The 19,910-nt window shown below is 44.6% G+C and overlaps 1 long non-coding RNA gene across 2 annotated transcripts; it reads right to left on the minus strand.

Moving 5' to 3' along the window:
* Nucleotides 1-12,538: 12,538 nt before the first annotated feature.
* On the minus strand, nucleotides 12,539-19,589 carry LOC121988600. Of its 2 annotated transcripts, none has more exons than XR_006114055.1 (4): nucleotides 19,144-19,589; nucleotides 17,389-18,135; nucleotides 16,910-17,230; nucleotides 12,539-15,613 (listed from the first exon to the last, which is right to left on the minus strand). It is a non-coding gene; the product is annotated as an uncharacterized LOC121988600 (long non-coding RNA). The 2 variants fall into 2 exon arrangements; XR_006114054.1 differs by having other exon boundaries at nucleotides 16,910-17,274.
* Between the last annotated feature and the right edge of the window lie 321 nt (nucleotides 19,590-19,910).

Genomic DNA, 19,910 nt, shown 5'->3' on the forward strand with positions numbered 1-19,910 from the left:
CGAGTTGACCTGACTCGAGTTGTATTTTGATGTTTGACAAGAACAAAAGAGTTGTACTTTGATGGGAGATTGTTGGTGCAACCTTAGGTCAAGGTTGACCTGGTTGACCTGACTCAAGTTGTATCTTGATGTTTGACAAGAACAGAAACTTGAGAGGTTGTGGGTGTAACCCTTGGTCAAGGTTGACCTGGTTGACCCGAGGTTAGTTGACCTGACTCGGAAAAGTCCAACCAGGGAGCTTGGCACGGGAAAAGTCCAAGCAGGGAGCTTGGCACGGGAAAAGTCCAAGTATGGAGACTTGGCACGGAGAAGTCCAAGTATGGGAACTTGGCAAGTGGAAGTCGGAGAGGACTCGGTAGCTCGTTCTCCGGACTAGGCCGAGAGGGCCTGAGCTCGCTCTTTGGACCGAAGTGAAAGTCGAGATGGCTCAGCTCGCTCTCCACTAAGTCGGAGAGGTCGAGAGCTCGTTCTCCGGACCGGATGGAAGTTGAGAGGGCTCGTAGCTCGCTCTCCGAACCGTGGTCGAGAGGGCTCGGTGGCTCGCTCTGGACCGGATGTGGAAAGTCCCGTGAGTGAAGCCGAGCAGATGGATAAGTCCTGGTGAGTAGCCAGAAGGAAAGTCCCGTGAGTGAAGCCAGGCAGTTATGGTGAGTGAAGCGCGGTGAAAATCCTAGTGAGTGAAGCTAGGTGAAAGGTAAAAGTCCTGGTGAGTGAAGCCAGGCAGTTGTGGTGAGTGAAGCCAGGTGAAAACCCTAGTGAGTGAAGCTAGGTGAAAGTCCTGGTGAGTGAAGCCGGGCAAGGGAAAATCCAGATGGATCAAGGGTGATCGGACATCTGGTGTTGAGAAGGTCAAGTAGGTCAAGGGAGTGATCGGATACTTGACACGAAGAGAAAAGTCCAAGTGGGTCAAAGGGATTGACCGGACACTTGGTGGGGAGTCTTAGCAGGTCAAGGGAGTGACCGGATGCTAAGCATGATGTACCAATAGGTCAAGGTTGACCGGATATTGGTTTGGACTTGGTTTGGGCAAAAACCAAGACCTGGATCGGTCTGGTGACCGATCCAGTGATACTGTGGTTTCCTGATCGGTTTGGAGACCGATCAGAAAGCGATCAGTGGCTCTGTGAGCTTACTGATCGGTCTGGGGACTGATCAGCAGGAAGCCTGATCGATCCCCGGGACCGATCAGGCTACGCACAGAGAGTTGGGCAACTCTCTGTGAAAGCGGCCTGATCGGTCTAGGGACCGATCAGCATAGAGCCTGATCGGTCCCCAGGACCGATCAGGGTCTCCCTGGACCGATCAGGAGATGCTCTGATCGGTCCAGCCCCTAGCCGTTGGCTCACAACGGCTAGTCTTCTGTCTTCTGTTCTTCACAGGTGCAGGTGCAAATAAATACCGAGGTCGAGGGCCTCTACAGTTGCTCGTCTTCCTCCTCTGAACTGCCGTGCTCTTGAGCTTTGCTGAGTTCCGAAGCTTCGTGTGAGCTTCTTCGACTGAGTTGCTTGTTGGCATTCGTCCGTGAAGTTGGTGCTTCATCCGGGACTTCAGTCGACAAGAAGGCAAGCGAGTATTTGTACATTCATTGTATATTTTGTTCTTGCTCTTCTTTGTATCTCCTGTATTGCTTTTGCAAGCTATTGTGGTGAGGTTTCTCCACCCACAAGGAGTTTATATTAGCCGATTTTCCGAGGACTCATCCACCGACGGATTGATAGGCTTCGTCCACCTTACGGACACGCCGAGGAGTAGGAGTTTCATCTCCGAACCTCGTTACATCGACGAGTTTGAGGTTTGATCTTTCCGCTTTCATTTCTATTCATTTTATTTCCGCTGCGCTAACTCTAATTGTAGAAAGAAACGAAGAATTTGGGGTCGGCTATTCACACCCCCCCTCTCTAGCCGCGATCATCGATCCTAACAGTGTGAACCTATACTTCGATCCTCCGCCTGGCTATTGTACCTTCTTTACTGATCAATTTGTAGTCGGCCTTCGTCTACCCCCACATCCTTTTTTATCTGGAGTATGTCGCTACTTCAGGATCCCTTTAGGTCAACTGACTCCTAATTCCATAAAGATTTTATGTGGTTTTGTAATACTCTGCGAAGTTTGTGAGGTTTCCTTGTCAGCTCCCCTCTTTCATTGCTTCTTCGCTCTTACTCGGCTCGCTGACGGCCTTTTTCACTTCCAAGCTCGCAGTCACACTACTTTCTTCTCTCCTCTTCCTCCCCCCAGCGCTAACTGGAGGAAAAAGTTCTTTTTTCTCCGGTTTCCAGAGGAAGTAGACTGGCCTCTGCGATGGCAATCTGAGCTGCCTCTGACTCTGGCACTGGAAGACTTCCATATGGACCTTCCCTTTACTGTGGCTGCGACCCGCATGGAGAATTGGCACTTGAATCTGACAAGACTGTTGTCCGGCGACGTACTTTCTTATTTCAGGCTGAGCCCCCCTTCTCCTGAAACACCGTACTCCTTAGGTAAGTCCGTATTAGCATCTACTATGATTTCTCACTTTCTTCTTCCTCCGTTGAAATGACCTTTCCTATTTTTGGGTATACAGCCGAGGTTTTGAATCACGCCTCAGAGGCTTTGCCTTTGCCCATCAATGATCTGGAAATATTACGGCGCGGTCGAATAATCTTGGAGAGGAGACTACTTCCTCATCTCGGATCCACCTCGTCCAGGACGGCTGCTCAGCCTACTTCCCATCCTGCCTCCTCGACTTCTCTTCCCCTGTTTGCCTCTGCTACTGTTCCCCGGCATGTCGCTCCTCCTTCGACTGCCGCTCCGAGCCGAGGTCGTGGTTGTGATCAAGCCCACCGTCCAGCCAGACGCGTCTTCCGAGGAGCCCCTCGGACATCTAGACGTGCCCGCTCGGCCCGCCATCGTGCAGGTCGAGGTTCATCTGGTCGAGGCACTACGGACAACACCAGCCTCTCCCGAGAGTCACCCTGGCTCTGATGATCCTGACTCTGATGATCCTGATTCTGACAACCAGCCCCTGCTTCACAGACGGCGTCGGAAGCCCGGTTTGACTACACAAGCTTTCGGTCCTGTTCCTCCTGCAGCTGCCTCCGACCCTTACAGGGGAAGACCAGCAGCATCCCGCTCTGCCCCTATCTCTGCTGAAGAAAATAGTTCAAGCGACCCTCTTGATACGACACCAACCGAGCACGTTCCTATGTCGCCTCCCGCTCCTCCTGGTTCGGCCGCCGGTCCTTCTCGACCTTCTCCTTCTGCCCGATATCGTTACAGAACTACTATCCCTTCTGAAGCTGCCTTAGCCCGAAGACATGATATTCCCATGAGCACTCTGGTGATGAAAGGTTATCTCGGCAGTTTGTGGGCAGAGAGCATGAGCCAGATGAATAGCTCACCACCATTAGCCCAGATGGAGAGCTTCTCGAAGTCCTGGGCTAAAGTAAGTGTCCCTTACTTTGCACTTGCTGTTACTTGGTCTTAGCTGAAGGTTATGTCTTCCATCCAGACTCATGCAGAATCTTTATCTCTAAACCAATCTTTCCACCACCTCCATCATCAAAGCAAAGAGCTCCGCGAGAGGGTCTCTGAACTAGAGCTACAATTGAATGACCTAGCCCAGGCTAGTTATGCACTGCAAGCAGAAATCCAAGCCTTAACCAACCAAACGAAACGGCAGGCAGAGTCCTTGGTGCGGGTCAAAGATGAGCTCAAAGCTTTGAAAGAGGAGAAAAACACAGCTGAGGAAGGGTACCGACAACAATTAATCCAACAGACTCAGGAAATACAGTCCCAGGAAACCCTTCTGCAGGAAAAGAACAAGAAATTAGAGGTTCAGGCAGCTTAGTTGGAAACTCAAGAAGCTGAACTAAGGGCTCTGAAAGCAGAGCTATCCCAATCTCGGGCAGCTTTGACGGGAGTATCCACTGCCTTGGCGGTCTATCGAGAAGGAGAGAGCGATCGCTGCATTCGAAGTCGAATATCATATCTGAGATCTCCCGAATTTTTATCTCAAGCCGGGGCACGCTTTTCTGCATCCGTCCCTTACACGGCGGCTGGAGTTATACGGCAACTTCATGCGCAGAACTTCCTGAACTCCATACCTCCTCCTGATTTTTTAGACCATGACAAAATTATTCAAGGATTCCCAGCTGAGATTTTTGCCCCCTTTAAATGATTTGCGCTAATTATTTGTACGTACGAGCAACTGAACTCTTAAGCAACCGAGCTCTTTTGTCATTTCTTTGAATGTACATATGTATCTTTAAGTTTTTATCCGTCTATCCTACTATTCTCATGCCCCACGCCTGGCCTGTCTTACACCCGCAAGATCAGATCTTTTTAGACTCGGTAGGGTCGTAGGTAATTAGCACTCCAAGGTCAGTCTAGCCTCCTTCCTTGAGCATCCTGCAAATAATAGGCCCCTGATACTAATTTCTTGGTAACTTTGTACGGCCCGTCCCATTGAGGCGCCAATTTTGTTACTTCCCCTACGGGCTTCACCTGTTTCCAGACTAGGTCTCCTTCCCCGAAAAAATGAGGGATTACTCTTCTATTATAGCTCTGTCGCATCCTCTGTCTATAAGCTTCCAACCGGGCAGTTGTTTGTTCCCGAACTTCGCTGATGAAATCCAGCTCGGCCAGTCGTCGTTTGGTGTTCCCATCATCATATAGCATTCTTCTAGCGGAAGGTATCCCAACCTCCAGAGGCACCACTGCTTCATTACCATACACTAAATGGAAAGGTGTCAAACCTGTACTTTCTCGGGGTGTCGTACGATAAGCCCACAGAATGCTCGGCAGCTCATCCACCCAACTGCCTCCCACATGATCCAGCTTGACTTTGAGCTCGCGTATTATTTCTCGATTGGCTACTTCTGTCTGACCATTGCTTTGAGGATGAGCCACCGAAGTAAAGGCTTGAGTTATACCGAGCCCCCTGCACCAAGTCTGTATCTTGTGTCCCTGAAATTGTCTTCCATTATCTGACACTAATTTATGAGGCAGGCCAAATCTGCAAAAAATATTCTTCCACAGAAACTGAATCACAGCATCCTCGGTAATTCTGGCCAGAGCTTCGGCCTCTACCCACTTGGAGAAGTAATCTACTGCTACCAATAGAAAGTGTCTTTGACCCGTGGCCATTGGGAAATGCCCCACTATATCCATACCCCATTGGTCAAACGGACAAGAAACTATAGAAGTTTTCAGCAGCTCAGCGGGCCGGTGCGTCAAGTTCTGATGCTTTTGGCATGACAAACAAGTATTCACCAGCTTCTGGGCGTCCTTTTGCAGAGTAGGCCAGAAATACCCTGCCAGTAGTACTTTCTGAGCCAGCGTTCTTCCGCCTGCATGATTGCCACAACACCCCAAATGTATCTCCCGCAAGGCCTGATCTGCTTCTTCCATATTCAAGCACTTGAGCAGAGGTCTGGAAAAAGACCTCTTGTACAGTTGATCTCCAATCATAACATAAGAGTGGGCCTGTCTCCTGAGCAGACGCGCCTCTTCTAGGTCGGTTGGTACAATTCCTTGCTGGAGGAAATTTATTACCGGCGCCCTCCAATCAATTACTCCTCCCAGATTATTTTGTAGATCTATCTGAGCTATAAGGAAGGTCTGTGCTATAGATCTGTCGAGTACCCAGGTGGTCAGGGAGCTGGCCATTTTAGCTAATTCATCCGCTCTTTCATTTTCAGCCCTGGGAATCTTAGTGACTGTGACTTCCTTAAATTCCTCCCTCATCTTCTCATAGGCTTCCTTATAAACTTGCATCTTGTCGCTGTTTACCTCAAAATGTCCGGTCACCTGTTGGGTTACTAGCTGCGAATCTGAATATATTATGACTCGGCTTGCCCCCACATGCTGAGCTGCTTGCAGACCTGCTAGTAGGGCTTCATATTCTGCCTCGTTGTTGGTAGCTCTGAAACTCAGCCGTACAGCCAGTTGCATAATGTCTCCTTGCGGAGATATTAAAAGTACACCTACACCACTTCCATGATGTGTAGCTGACCCGTCTACATAAACCTTCCAGACCTCCTCCGAATCCGCTTGATAAACTTCTGTCAGGAAATCTGCCAGAGCCTGTGCCTTGATCGCGGTTCGGGGATGATACTGTATATCATATTCCCCTAGCTCGGTTGCCCATTTGATAAGCCGACCCGCTACCTCCACCTTGGTGAGAGCTCGACCCATAGTACTGTTTGTCAGGACGGTAATAGGGTGCGCCAAAAAATATGGCCGGAGGCGCCGAGCCATGAGAACAAGTCCGTAAACCAACTTCTCCAGGGCTGTGTACCAAGACTCAGCCCCCTTCAATAGATGACTGAAAAAATACACTGGCCGTTGTACATTGTCCTGCTCTTTAACTAGCACGGCTCCCACGGCCTCAGGGGTGGCTGATAAATAAACCCAAAAGAGCTCTCCAACAACAGGTTTGAGCTCGATGGTAAGGACCTCGTTCGCTAAGCAGAAATCTTCCTCTTTCTCTTAACTTGCTTGCTATAAGAACTTTGGTGTTTTTGTAGCTGAGGTTATTAGTCTGGCATTCCTATTCAAAAAGTCCATGATTACGAGAGAAGCTCTGAATCAAATAGACGAGACTTCTAAGGCCTCGTCAACATGAACAAACTTCCTCCTTTGGCCCCATTTCCAAAGTTCGACTTTACACCATATTGTCTCAGAGTCCCACAGGTTTCTTCTACATCTTTTATTAGATTGGACGCCAGGGGGACTTGATCAAGATGTCGTCAACATAGACTTCGACGTTTCGTCCGATCTGCCCCCAGAAGATTTTGTCCATCATCCTTTGGTAGGTGGCTCCAGCATTCCTGAGTCCAAACGGCATGACAGTATAGCAGAAAGTACCATCAGCCGTTATGAAACTAACCTTCTCCTGATCCTCCCTAGCCAGGGGTATCTGATGGTATCCCTGGTAAGCATCCATTATGCATATCCTCTCACAGCCAGCAGTTGAATCCACCATCTGATCGATCCGTGGGAGAGGATAACAATCTTTGGGGGTGGCTTTGTTGAGATCGCGGAAGTCTATGCAAACCCTCCACTTGTTGTTAGGCTTCTTTACCAATACGACATTAGATAGCCAGGACGGGAATTGTACCTCCCGAACATGTCCTGCTTTCTTGAGCTGATCCACTTCGGCTCGGATAATTTTATTTTGGTCAGCAGAGAAATTTCTCTTCTTCTGCTTGACTGGCTTGGCTTCAGGTATTAAATGCAGCTTGTGCTCAGCTATCTCTGATTTGACTCCGGGCAATTCTTCCGGGGACCAAGCAAAAACATCTTTATTACGGGTCAGACACCGTATCAGCTCCAACTTAAGCTCCGAGGGTAAGTCACTAGCAATGCGAGTGATGCTCTCCGTTCTGTCAGGATGCAGCTGAACCTCTTCCCAAGAGATAGGCTCCTCTGCAACAGGTAAAGGTTCTTCTTGAATAGCGTGCACACCACCATCATGGATCCTTCGGCTCTTGCGCGCCTCTACCCGAACCATGTCGATGTAGCAGCTACGGGATACCTTCTGCTCTCCCCTGACTTCCCCGATCCGCTCACTGACCGAGAACTTAATCTTCTGATGAAAGGTAGAAACGACAGCCCTGAACTCGTGCAAAACTGGCCTTCCCAGGATGACATTGTAGGAAGAAGGAGAGTCCACCACTATAAAGGTGCTCCTTCTAGTACGCACCAGTGGCTCAGTGCCCATGGATATGGCCAGCTTAATCTGACCCATTGGCTTGACCTCATTACCCGTAAACCCATATAGAGAAGTGGTTACGGGCTGAAGCTCAGCGGCATCGATCTGCATCTCCTCGAACGCAGCTCTAAATAAAATATTAACCGAGCTCCCGGTATCTACAAAGACCCGAGCCACTCGGCTGTTAGCGATAATGGCCTTGATAATGAGAGCGTCGTCGTGGGGTAATTCCAAACCCTCCAAATCTTGTGGCCCAAAGCTGATAACAGGGCCAGACGCCTGCTCGTGGCTGCACCCAACAACCCCCACATATAACCGCCGACCATGTGACTTACGGGCTCGGCCAGAGTCCCCATCAGTGGGCCCTCCCGAAATCATGCCGATCTCTCGTACAGCAGTGTTGCCCCTGCTTTCCATCTCCCCGGCATCTCTTTGGTCCCCCGCGGGACCAGCCTGATTAGAAGGGCCTGCCAGGTCGGGCCGAGCACGTCCGGCCGCGGCCCGCTCTTCTTCCATTCTCTGTATTTGGGGCGCCAACTCCGGGGGAGGCAAGCCCTGCTCGGCAGCTCGTCTAGAGTCACGGGCGAATTGGAAGCAATTACTGATATCATGCATCCTGGACCGATGATATGTGTAATATGATGCTCCTCTTGGTCCAGGTCTGGGCGCGTGTATGGCAGCAACTCGAGGAGCTGGTCTGACTCCTTGGGCGGGCTGAAGGACAGGCCTGGGTTGAACGCGTTGAAGAGGCTGAGCTGGCTGTGGTGCCCTCCTTTCAGGTCGGTTGCCAGGAGACACTGTCTTTTCGGCCTTCCTCCTAGCCGCCTGAGCCTCCTCCACTTTGATGTAGCAGGAAGCTTTCTCCACCATATCATCAAAATTTCGGGCAGGGTTTTTGATAAGGTCCCTGAAGAATTCCCCTTCCAGCAGTCCGTGGGAGAAGGCGCTCATCAGTATTTCCGAGGTGGCAGAAGGGACGTCATTGGCCACCTGGCTGAACCGATTGATATAGCTTCTCAGGGGCTCGGTCGGACCCTGTTTCAGAACGAAAAGACAGTGGTCGGTCTTTTGATACTTACGACTACTGGCGAAACGACGCAAGAAGGCCGTTTTGAAATCCAAAAAGTGATTGATGGATCCTGGGGGCAACCCATCAAACCACTTCTGCGCCGAACCCGACAAGGTATGCAGAAATACTCGGCATTTGACAGCATCACTATATTGATACAACATGGCCGCGTTTTTGAATTTTTCACAAATGCTCTTCTGGATCTTTGCTTCCATCGTATTCTCCTATGTTTGGAGCATGATACCCCCTCGGTAGATTTTCCCTCAATATCTGAACCGAGAAGGGTACCTTGTCATCCGTGTCTTCGGGCAGATCTTTGGCAGAGATAATAGTTTTTCCCTTTCTTGAATCCCGAGGCGGATGTAGAGAGCTTTCCGCCATCGACGCCTGCGGATCTTCTTTCTTCGGACTATGCTCGCGAGGCCCTGGTTGATGATAGTTGCGGCGAGGCTCTCGGAATGAAGTACGAGGAAGTTCTTCTGGCTGATCCTCTTCGAGCCCCTGTCGGAGACAGGAGCTGGCTCTTTGGACGTTTCAGGCACTAGGCGAGGTCGTGAAACTGTTCCTTGCTTCTCAGAGGCGACTCGCCTTTTGACCTCCTTGAAGAGCTCGTACTCCCCAGCGGTCATGGTAACATTAATCCTTCGGCTGGAACTTCGACCAGAGTCCTCCATCTTCACGCTTCGGATCAGGCTCCTGTGTTTCCCACAGACGGCGCCAAATTTGATCCTGTTCGAAAGCTGAGTCGGACGAAGGCTGGTCGCGACGGCCTGACTGTTGACGGAAAGTCGTGGGTGATCCGGCTCCCACGGGCGCCTGACGATGCTGCAGGCTCCTGCACACACTCAGACGATCCCCCCCTCCTGTTAGAGACCAGAACCCAGGGAAAAAGTCCTCGGGTCAGGCCCTCTGACGCTCAAGTCAGGTACTTTTTCCCCAGAAAACGCAAAGAAAAAACGACTGAAAGTGAAAAGTTGTGGAAAAAAGTGATGAGAGAGCGTACCTGCGTACGAGGAATCCTCCCCTTTTTATGCGCCAGCTAGGGCTTCTAGAACCTGCAAGCATCTCAGAAAGCGTTAGACGCTGGGCTTTGTCATGTAGTGAAGGACACCTGTCTGGCTACTATTGGTTATGAAGGCATCTTCTCGTTTAGGAACCTCCGCCTTTGCGCAGGGGCTTTGTCATGTAGTGAAGGACACCTGTCTGGTTACTATTGGTTATGAAGGCATCTTCTCGTTTAGGAACCTCCGCCTTTGCGTATATCCCCTGGTATGTGATGATTACCCCCTCACATCCTCCTGTCAGACCTGCTCCCCAGCTTTTAAGCGCAGCCTGTAGTCGAGTTGTCTCTGAATAGCTCCGCCGATCCCGACCTGTACCGTGTGACTTATGTCCCGGGCCTTCAAACGCAGGCCTGTAGATCGAGCTGTCTCTGAAGAGCTCTGCCGATCCCGACCTGTACCGTGTGACTTATGCTCCGGGCCTTCAAACGCAGGCCTGTAGATCGAGCTGTCTCTGAACAGCTCTGCCGATCCCGACCTGTACCGTGTGACTTATGCTCCGGGCCTTCAAACGCAGGCCTGTAGATCGAGCTGTCTCTGAACAGCTCTGCCGATCCCGACCTGTACCGTGTGACTTATGTTCCGGGCCTTCAAACGCAGGCCTGTAGATCGAGCTGTCTCTGAACAGCTCTGCCGATCCCGACCTGTACCGTGTGACTTATGCCCCGATCGAGCTGTCTTTGAACAGCTCTTCCGATCCCGACCTGTATCGTGTGACTTATGCTCCGGGCCTTCAAACGCAGGCCTGTAGATCGAGCTGTCTCTGAACAGCTCTGCCGATCCCGACCTGTACCGTGTGACTTATGTTCCGGGCCTTCAAACGCAGGCCTATAGATCGAGCTGTCTCTGAACAGCTCTGCCGATCCCGACCTGTACCGTGTGACTTATGTTCTGGGCCTTCAAACGCAGGCCTGTAGATCGAGCTGTCTCTGAACAGCTCTGCCGATCCCGACCTGTACCGTGTGACTTATGTTCTGGGCTTTCAAACGCAGGCCCGTAGATCGAGCTGTCTCTGAACAGCTCTGCCGATCCCGACCTGCACCCTGTGTTCCGCCTGTCGTTGCCCTTTGTCTCTTGACTACTTTGCCCCCTTGATCGACAGGTCTTCCCGAACTCTGACTGCCACAGATGCTTGACTTTGACTGCCACGCCATCTTGATTATTGACTGTCAAGTCACCTTGACTTATGGCCGCGACATAGCCTTGATCCTTTCCTCATGGGCCCCCCTATTGCGCGCCGTATCAACGTGCATCCATCAAAATTGCTAACATGGAAGGAATCTACGATCCTACCTCTACAACCAACAATGAATGAATCTAGGACTCGAAATGGAGCTTACAACCAAGCTAGGGCATCCCAATGTTTGTGTCGAATCGGATCTGTAAGGGAGAAGCAAATCTGCAGTGGCCAAGGATGGAGGATCGACTTTGGAGATTATTGGAATGAATGCGAACAGAGTTGCTGTTGAATCAAAGCATTGGGAATGTATAATTAGGATTAGGACAAGCTGGAAAATCCCAAAAACTTGGTAACCCCTTCACTCGTGATAGCGGATGATCGACAACGATGAAGGTTGATATGGAGATGAATCGTGGAAGAAGAAACCCCGGTGGATTGCACTAACGGAGGGAAGGTGAATGCACAATCACAGGAGGAAGGAAAAGCCCTTAACCTCATGATGGCTGTTGTTGATGGAGATGGTACTGGCCGACGATCGGAGAAGGAAGTTCGAAGATGATCCCCTGTCGCGCGCCTCCTCTGTTTTTGACGCGATCTCCTGTAGCAAAATGACGATCGAAAATGGCTTCTCATTTGAGATGCTCTAGATTTGGATAAACGGTTCTCATCAACTAAGATTTGATCTAAGTGTTGGGATGAGTTCAAATCTCGATGCAAGGTTCCAGATCTTGATCTATGGCTATGATCTATTCTTCTAAACTTGGATGAATCAGATCTTTAACAAATAGTCAAGATTGCCTCAGGTCTTGGATGGACAATCTAGATTATCTCAGAGCCTGGTCGATCAAGTCCATGATTCTTTGATCACCTATAATGATCACATTCAAATATTAGCAATAATTTTACAAATATGAGATAATTTACATTATAACTCAAAATGAATCCAAACTCTTAACATATGATATAAATGCTGATTTAAATACATAATCAACTCTAAAAACATGAGTATATGATCCTAAATAATGTGACAAAATGATAGTTATCAAATCCTCCACACTTATTCTTGCATGTTTCGAGCAAGCAAACAGAACTAAGAAACAAATTAAAAATCATCTCCCTAATAATTTCCTTAGCAATACCTAGAAGATGGTAAAATGTAATTAATTAAGATCATCTAAAGATCAAACATTCATGAATATAATTCTTACATCAATCAATAAGCATGGTGATTTCAATCCATTTGATTAACTAAGAAAGATATAACCTCATAAGGTAAATGTACCTATTCTAACTCTCACACTCGAACGTGGAAGTGGAGGTTCACTCATAACATTTCACTACCATAGGTTTGCCTGTTTTCTAATTCTCCACCATCATAAAACATAGCACATATGAATCAAAAGAATTTATTAAGAATTAAAATGGAGTAAAAAAGAACTAAGTGAAGCAAGCAAAATACCAAGAGAAAAGAAATCAATATGGAAGAAGTGAGAGTATTGAAAAAATAAACCTCATGAGTTGACCAATTAATATATATAAAACGAATGTGTCTTGTTGAGCTTTTGTCTGTATCAACCAACTCCAATGAAGATTCTTTAACCACCACTCGCTATGTTTTAATTGTGTCAAAAATGAAACTGGCAAGAAGTTTCCCTATTTGGGGGTTTTCTAGTTTCCTCTTCAAATTAATCACATTCATTCAAGATATACCACCCCTGAACTTTAGATTTTTATCCCTTCTAAGACTTCCTTATTCCACCATTAAACTTTCATCATTTCTTTGAAATCCTATCAAGTTTCTTTGAAGTGCCCTACTGCCCTCCAAGATCCTCTTAATTTGATGTGAATCTCCTAAGCTGAATGTCAACAATTCAGAGATAAAGTGAGGTAATAGATTCAATTCAGTTTTTTCAGAATACATCTTCAATTGGAATTGCAGAAGCCAGTTTCATTACTTTGACAAGCAGGATTTCTCAAGCTCAAAGCACTTCTGCAATTCTGGATTGAGTTTCAGAATTCTGATTTCCAGGTGATTACAGCTGAGTTCATGGAGAATTTAGCTCAGCAATGAATCCCATTTAGTACTGAAATAACAGCACTTGGATTTGGTATCAAACAGGTTTTTTTTTCCTTCTGACACAGATGCAGAACTCTTTGACTAAATCCTGAGTTTACTGTTAGTTAATCTATTTGTCAACTCTCTTAATTGTATGGGTGAAGGACCAATTAAGATTGAGGTGAATCAACAACAATAATTTGAGAAGAGGCTTCTCAATTCTCAATCCCTGAATTGCAATAGCCCAAAAACCAGCTTCAGAAATCAGAATTCATGAATGGAACTCTTTGATTTGTATGAGTGATTCAGCAATTACAATTAGTTCACCGGATATTCCTCCTACATCAGTCCCTGCTCAAGACTGGCTATCAGAAGTTGATCGATATTATCAAAGAATTCAGTAACCTCCCTGCATCAAAGTGCTTGATAAAACTTCTCAATTCCTGCGCTTGAGTGTTACTGATTCTTATTTCTTCCTCTGCAGTAATGTACAAGTCTGATTGAATTCTCTGTTACTTCAGAGTTCACTTCTACTGAGCCGGTTTCACATGTTTGTGACAATCCAACAGCTGGATTATTTCAGCAACTCCCTCTCTTGAATTTCTCCTTCCCAATAGCTTCAACTTCAGAAATCAGCTTTCAGTGTTAGTTTCAGAACTTTAATTCCTGGCAAGTTTCAAATTTTTGTTCATAAGGAACTTGAGAAGAGTTGGACACCAAATGACAATAAAAGATTAAAAACTCCACATGGATTTCTCACTGATTAGAACCCTGCAAACAAATTTGATATGCAACAGTTTCTTCAAATTTTTCCGTATTGCAGTCTCTTGCATCTACAATTCCAGTAGCTCATGATTCCTTTGTCTATCATATACACTTCATTGGGAGGAAGATTCAAGGCTCATCACAGATTTTAGGCACTCAAATTAACATTCAAAGGGTTTCTCAATTATCAACAACAACTAGCTTCCCAGAATTCAGAAACTGGCCTGAAAACTCAGATTCAAGAAAATTTTTAGCTTTTCTTCCCTGCAGTTGGCACTTGTTACCTGAACATCTTTAATGATTGCATTCATATTGCATAAGTAAAGAACCAAAACAAGGTTTAATAACTATACCAATCAGCAAGACAGCAACCCTTGAATTACAACCTGCTGTGGGCAATTATTTCCAGCAACATCCAAAATCAACAACTTTGATAAATTCCTACACAACAGCCTAAATTCTCTTTCAGGTTCATGGCTACTCCACACCAACTGAGAATGATGTGGCTCCCAACAAATGCAGAATTACAGCAGAAAATTTCAGTTTCTGGACTGAGTTTCAGAAACCATTTCTGGAAATACAGCAGCATCAATTCAAAAAGTTAAGGATTAGAATTTAGCAATTTCTTCAACTTTCAGCAATCCCTGAAACTTCCTGTTTCTTTGAAACCTTTTCCAGCAACAAGATCTTGCATCATTCCATCTGCTATTGACAGACTTTCCAACCCTTGTACAGATTTTTTTAAGTTTCTGAGATAAGAATGGCTGTGGACATTTTTCAGCAGCATCATTCAGAGCTAACAGCCACACCAGGACTTGGAAATGCTCTCAAATTGTCCTACTAAACTAATGTAGCATTCAGCTAAAAACAACTCAATCCATCCCCAAAAGCATCTGCTAGGAGTCTCTAAGATGGAATTAATTTCTGCAATTCATGTCTTCAAACCAGAATCAGAAATCCTGCTTAAAAAGAAATTTCAGAATTGAAACTAAGCTCTGATTTTTCAGCACTTCAGTTTCAGAATCAGCATTCAGCAAATTACAGGTTTTGAACACTTGGCAGGATTGGAGAGATTGTAACACCAACTAACAATGGAAGGATAGAAACCTCACTTGAGGTTGTCACTGATTAGGAACTGCAATTCAACTTGGCACGCAAACAAGTTTACAGTTTTTTTAGAATTCTGTTTCAGCAATTTCAGCAATTCCTTAGCAGTAATTTGGATTTATGTATTGTCTGCATCTTGATTTTTTTTTCTTTCAGCAAAAATCCAGAATTGGGCTAATCCAGAATTTGGATTTATGTATTGTCTGATCTTCAGAATTTAGAATTCAGCAAGACCTCAAAATTTTAAGTTGCCAAAAGGAAATTATGACTTCTATGTCCTTAAACTCTTCTCTAATTTGATGTGTATCTTCGGTGGTTCAGCAATCGAATTGAATTTGAGTTCAGATACTTGACAATTTGCACAATGAAGTTTCAGGAATCAATTAGGCAGTTTCAAAAATCAACTCACTGGAGTTGCATGCTCTGATTTTCTTTTCCAATTTTCAGAAATTTGTCCAAGGAAACAGGCCTTGAAAATTCAGATTCAGCAGAAGCTCTTGTTTAGATTTGAAGATTCTAGTTAATATAGAAATGACAAAATCCATAATTGAATGAGTTGCTCATAGCAGCCACACCATTCTCTAATTACTGCAGCCATTCATCTCATACACTTCACTCTATTCATCATCCTACTCCAGATTCTGCAACCCTTTGTTTTCCTTGCTTCTCTTGACCCGAATTCTGGAAATTTGGATAAGGTCAGAAAGAACACCAAATGACCACAACAGGGCATGTACTTATTCTGAAGTTATCTTTAGAATAAAACTGCAATAGGGTTTGGCAAACACATGATTAACTTGATACATACCCCTTCAAAATTCAAAAATCATTATACAAGGGATTACAAGAAATTCTGGCACAACAGTTTAAGTTTGAATTTTCTTTCAAGCCCTTGGACTACTCAACACTAAGCTTCTATCTAATGTGCCGGTTCCTAACTATGTATTAATTTTTATGAACTTCAATGGTTACAAAACCACACTTAAATCAAAACTCAGCACCCACACACCAACTAAACATTAAGAGTAGGAAAATAGTTTCAGCTTAACAAATTCGGTAACATAATTCAAATGCTGATTAATAATTTGAACAACTTATACATCAAGTTCCCATTCTATAATTTGATCTAAACACCACACTTACTTCCCTCCTAGGATCTGAATTTTTTTTTAACAGCATTTGAATAACTGATGGCTCAAAAACACATTTTCACAGCATTTCTTTACAGCATGCCAAAACTGCACATTCAAACCAGCTGGTATTTGCTTCAAACAACCCTCTCAAACTAAAAGTAATTGTCTCTTCAAGTTCTCTAAGTAAGCTTAGGACACTTGCCAAAATTCCACAATTTCTAATCAATGTATAGCTCCATAAACTTCCAACACATAACATCTGTCACACTTAAAGTCTTGCCCATCATCGAACAATCTAAGTCATCAAGATAATCAACCAAAACTCTCAATGGAAGGATGACAAAGCAAGGTGACAAAAGGTACATTTTTGTTGAGTTTTTCAAATAGAGTTTGGAAGGAAAAGAAATCAAAGAATAGGAAAGATATATCCTTCATCATGTTCATCCAAATATATGATATTGTGATTTCAAAAAGAGCAAAACAAGTTCTAGAGTTAAATTGTCATGAGTGCATATCACACAAAAACAGAATAAAGTATAGGCCTGAAGTAGTCCTCTCTAGGTAATTTGACAATCAACCTCAATTAATCAAAATAGAATCCATCACCACACAAACTAATAGTATGCAAGTGAAGCATTCAATCGTGTCAAGTGACCTAAAATTTGATAGTCAAGCTTAAATAACTTTTACGATTCTCAAGGCATTACAAAGAAAACACATGGAGATTTTTATTCAAAATAAATGAAGTATAGACCAAACAAAGTGAAAAGTATGAAAGAGAAATGTGAAAACAAAGTATGAAGTAAAGAAATGTATAAAGTAACAAGAAAAACAAAGAACGAACTCCTCTTTATTCTTGGCAGTTGAAGACGATTCAAGAGCAATATCCACACCGGTAGTGGGATGGATGGTCCTTGTGGAGGAGAGAGTTATGCTCAAGAGATTAGTGTCAATAAATGTCACTCCCTCCAGATGTCTCCTCGATGGTACCTCTAGGTGGTTGAAGACAGCTTAGGTATAGGAGCCATTATGAAAGTGGAATGCTACAAATTGAAGTCATGACCGCTCCCTTCACCTTGTGCTCTTTGAAAGTTATTCTTGGAGGTTTGAGACGGTTCAATTTAAGCACCCACTTTAGAACAAAGCCAAGAAAAGACAACACTTCCTGTACGCATGCGGGGTATGAAAAAGATGGAATAATGTCAATCCCTACAAAGCATGTATCGAAAAATACATCACATCCAATAAAATCAATTAGTGGTACCTCTATGAAATTTTCTGAAAAATTAGGAGAAATACTAACTTTGTCGTGTTGAAAGGTACCTGGAGGTTCTGAAGATATGAATATGGCATCCTCTTGTTCGGGTAAAGGCTCTAGCTCTAGTGGTAGTACAACTAAAGGAAATGATTCTTGGGGCTCTGGCTCCACAACAAAAGTTCCTACACTCTCCTTATCAACAAAAGCATAGTCATACTCAACTAGCTCCCCATCATCATCAACAACACCTACATCATCAACCAAATCTACTCCTACAGCATCAACAGTGTCAATAAAAATTTTACAAACAGAATCTGCAACAACAATAATATCAGAGTAAGGATCATTTACAACTACAATATCACAATGCAAGGAAGTAGAGGAATCATATAGAGTTGTAGACTCAGAGACAATATTACTACAAACTTCACAATCCATCTCCTAAGACAGGTCAATCCCGTAAGGAATGATCTCTGAGTGGAATTGACTGGAGCCTTGCGCTTGTAGCTAGCTAATAGATGTTGCAATTTGATCCAACTGTATTTGGCAATTCTGTAATGACACTTCATTTTTTTATCGAGACTGGAGCATGTGTGCTTCATTTTGCTACAAGAGCTCATCTATTTTTTGCATTGAAGTTTTTATTTGATTGAGGGCAGAAACTCTTTGCTATAGTCTTGGATTGCTCCTAGTAAGTTGGCTCGACTTGTTAGCATGGTTGTAACCAAGTAGGAATATAATCATCCTGAAATCCCCGTGGGCTCTGATATGCTGAATACGACTCAATAAATTATCCTTGTGAGTTCTCGTACCTGAAATGTGAATAATCCATCCAATTAGAATTATAGGTATTTGAAAATGACTCGTATCTATTTTATTGTTCCATGGGTGGGTAGTATTGAGGTTTAGGTTGATAACACTAAGGCTGGTAGTACTGAGGTTCAGGATTCCATTGTTGCGTGTTACCATACATGTAATCTGGTTGTTCTCTCCAACCAAAACCATAAGTCCCATTACCACCTCCAAATTACTGACAATATGGATCCATGGACAAAGAAATTTTCTGTTCTTATACTGAAAAACTAGCAAATAAGACAAAAGATACAAGAATATATAAAATCAAATATATAGATATCTGAATGTTTCAATTTTTTATGAAAAAATAGAAAAAAAACAATCCTAAAATTATCAAACACCTCTACACTTCCCCGGCAACGGCCCCAAATTTGATAAACTGTGTGTTGTACAATGGTTTCAAATTTAATTAAAGTACTGAACCGTTCTACGCTAATGTAGCATAGAGATGACTCGGGTCATCTCTCACAAGAAATGTAGTCGATGATGACAAATCTTAGGAATAATTTATTTGGACATGGGGTTGGGTTTTAAGTTATAAATGCTTAAGTCGAGTAATGGAAGACAACCTAATCTAATCTAAACCATGCTCGTAATGAATTAAAGAAGCACAAAGCAATTAACAAAACTAATCTAATCTAACATATGCATAGAAAATAAAGGAAAATATACTACGAAAGCAAACTAACTCAAGCAATTGGAAAAGCAAGCAATTAACCTAATATAATCCACTAAATTAATTGAGATTAAGATGAACAAGGATATTGTAATTAACCAAGATCAACTAATCACAATTGAATTCAAACCACAATTAACTAATATCTATCACATTAAGCAAGAACTAAACCAAATTCAAATCCGGTGTAAATGACAATTGAAACATAACATGCATCCATCAAAACTGCCAACATGGAAGGAATCTACAACCGGCAATGAATGAATCCAGGACTTGAAATGGAGCTTACAACCAAGCTAGGGCATCCTAATCTTGTGTCGGATCGGATCTGTAAGGGAGAAGCAAATCAGCAGTGGCCAAGGATGGAGGATCAGCTTTGGAGATGATAGGAATGAATGTGAACAGAGTTGTTATTGGATCCAAGCATTGGTGATGTAGAATTAGGGTTAGGACAAATTGTAAAATCCCAAGAACTGGGTAACCCCTTCTCTCGTGATAGCGGATGTTCGACGATGGTGAAGGTTGATATGGCGATGGATCGCGGAAGATGAAGCCTCGGTGGATTGCGCTGATGGAGGGAAGGTGAATGCACGATCACCGGAGGAAGGAAAATCCCTTGACCTACCGATGACCGCTTTCGGCGGAGAAGGTGGTCGGCGATCGGAGGAGGAAGTTCGAAGCTGATCCCCTGTCACGCGCCTCCTCCTCTATTTTTGACGCGATCTCTTGTAGGCTTGTAGCAAAATGATGATCGAAAATGGCTTCTCATTTGAACTCCTCCAGATCTGGATCAGCGGTTCTCATCAACTCATATCTGATCTAAGGGTTGGGATGAGTTCAAATCTCAATGCAAGGCTAAAGGTTTTGATCGATTGAGTATTTATTGACTTGGATGCATTATATCTTTAACGGATGATTCTGTTGGATCCCGTGGTTATTTTGATGTGATCAATCAAGTTAGGTTCTGTTTGGTTTTTGATCCCTGTGTCTAAGTGTGCAGGAGCTTAGGAGCGCAGGAAATCAAGCGGAAGACACAGCTAGCGAGAAGGATGACAC

This window comes from Zingiber officinale, chromosome 1B, assembly GCF_018446385.1.
Source record: "Zingiber officinale cultivar Zhangliang chromosome 1B, Zo_v1.1, whole genome shotgun sequence".
NCBI classification, from domain to species: domain Eukaryota; kingdom Viridiplantae; phylum Streptophyta; class Magnoliopsida; order Zingiberales; family Zingiberaceae; genus Zingiber; species Zingiber officinale.